Here is a 2611-nt window from a genome sequence, read left to right on the forward strand (position 1 = left end):
TTAGGATAACACCATCACAGTCATACATGAGAATCACCATAACTTTACACTGCTCCATTCTCACCATCAACAGAACAAAATTAGAATTATATTAATACCTTCAGCATGTGGTGTCTGTTGTTTTGGGCATGTTCATGTAAGTATTTAGTTCTGGTAATACCAGCCATGACCTTCATCTTCTGTGTGGATGCACACATATTCCCCGAACTCCTATGGAACTTCGTAAGAATATCTTCCATGAGGAATGAGTGTGTTAGGGTAGGACACTACAGATGTAGTGTGTGGACATACAAGGTGAAAATGTGGTTCTCACGGGAGGCATGCGCGAGAGTCCCTGCAGTCACACTACCCTCTGTGCCCGTGGTGGCTCAGCTGGATAGAGCGTCTGCCATGTAAGCAGGGGATCCCGGGTTCGAGTCACGGTCAGGGCACACATTTTTACCTGTCCCCATTGATATATATCAATGCCCATCAGCAGCTGAAGGTATTAATATAATTCTAATTTCGTTACTGATGGTTGCAGGTCATCACTGGTGCCTGTTCTTTTGGACATGTCTGAAAGAACAGAGACCATAACCATATATCAACAGAACAGGCTCTGTTTCTAGAGCCTATGAGCAAAGATCAGCCTGTCGGTTAGAACAACCAAATGTTAAATCTAATAATGAGAGGAAACGTTTGCATAGCCACGAAGATGCACACTTGGTGCCCGACTCCCCAATCCCAATGCCATGAGAAAGGAGAGATTGTGGCGAACAGTGTTGACACCATTTGCGTGCAGACTGCTGTGTGAGTCTATGTGTATTAATGAAATGTTGCAGTAAGGTCTGTGCTATAGCACTGTCTGACTTACCACTAGTGTGCTCTACCACCAATCATGAACGTGTTAGAGTCTGGTAGTAATGGGTCACTTGTGAACTACCAGTAGTACAAGAAGATGTCCCATATTTATAAGTTGCCTGGTATACAAAATTCAAATGTGGTGTGTCGCACTGTGAGTGAGAGGCCATTATCAGTAGTGGGCAAAGTGCTGTTATGAATTAGAATTCAAAGGCTCTCCTGGCATATTCAATTCACAGTTGTTGAAGGCCTGAGCAGTGTTGTGCTCCTAGGATGCAGTTTCCTTGATCATACTGGATGCATATTAAATATCGTAGAAAGGGTCATAATGTTCAAATGAATGTAGGGAAGAAGGATTTTAGTGCATGCATCAACAACAGATTGGGGCTTCCCCTGCAGAGGCAGAGAGGTCCCATTTGATACATCCCACTTGAGTAAAGAACAGAGATGTGCCTTGCTGGTGGTCTTCAGGCAGTACCAAGAAGTACTCACAGATAAGCTGGCGTCACCTACAGTATCCAGGATGAGATCTTGCTTATGGATCATGTGTCAGTTCTGCCATCACTCTACCAGATTTCATCTCCTAAGATGAGGAAATCAAGGAAAATTGTTGACCAGCTTTCGACTGATGTAAATCGGCCAGTGGCCTCGCCACATGCATCACTGATATTTTTTGGTTCCCAAGCCCAGTAGGGAAGGGTATCAAACAATTGTGGATTATAGTGTAAGTAGGCTGTTTAGGTTTTTATGTTGGTAACGCCATGCAGTGCTCTGTATGAAAATCACTGACTGTGCTGTGTGCACTGTGGCTGGTTGGACTTATTGTTGGCATATTCCCTTGTGTAGTGTTGGGCAGTTGGATGTGAACAGCGTGTAGCGTTTGGCAGTTGGAGGTAAGCCACCAGCAGTGGTGGATGTGGGAAGAGAGATGGCAGAATTTTGAGAGCGGACGATCTGGACATGTGTCCATCAGAAAGAGTAAATTTGTAATACTGAACATCATGAACTGATATATATATATATATATATATATATATATATATGTGATCACTTTTGAACATTATTGAGGTAAATACATTGTTTGTTCTCTATCAAAATCTTTCATTTGCTAACTATGCCTATCAGTAGCTAGTGCCTTCAGTAGTTGGACTCCTTTATTTAGTTGGCAGTATTGGCGCTCGCTGTATTGCAGTAGTTCGAGTAACGAAGATTTTTGTGAGGTAAGTGATTCATGAAAGGTATACGTTATTGTTAGTCAGGGCCATTCTTTTGTAGGGATTATTGAAAGTTAGATTGCGTTGGGCTAAAAAATATTGTGTGTCAGTTTAGTGATGATCAGAATAAGTAAACAGAGAAATGTCTGAGTACGTTCAGTTTTACTCAGCTGTCTTTGTATCAAATAACGTAGAAGTTTACTAGCATAGTCATTCATAATTTTTCTATGGGGACGTTGCAATAGTATATTGAATAAAAAGGTGACAGGAATATGTACCAGTGTCTGATTTTCATAATTGCTTTACTTGATTTTCAAGTGATCATTATTTCACTGTTCTTTGATCTGAATCAGACTTTCTCTCGTGGAGGAATCTAAGCATCTTACGGCTTTCTACATGAATTGGAAACTTTTGAATATAAACAAGTTGAGTTCAGGTTGGCTACCAGAGCAGACGTATCATCAATCTTATTAGATTCTGTGCCTGGTAACTTAAAGTCGGCTGTGTCTACAACTATCTAAACGATGTGGTTATCTGCAGAAAAACCTTTAGTGGGC

General features: G+C 41.3%; 1 non-coding gene across 1 annotated transcript; it reads left to right on the forward strand.

The window, feature by feature from the left end:
* The first annotated feature begins 356 nt into the window (after positions 1-356).
* On the forward strand, positions 357-431 carry Trnat-ugu. The gene has a single exon. It is a non-coding gene; the product is annotated as a tRNA-Thr (tRNA).
* Positions 432-2611: the final 2180 nt, after the last annotated feature.

The sequence above is a fragment of the Schistocerca piceifrons genome, chromosome 5, assembly GCF_021461385.2.
Source record: "Schistocerca piceifrons isolate TAMUIC-IGC-003096 chromosome 5, iqSchPice1.1, whole genome shotgun sequence".
NCBI lineage: Eukaryota > Metazoa > Arthropoda > Insecta > Orthoptera > Acrididae > Schistocerca > Schistocerca piceifrons.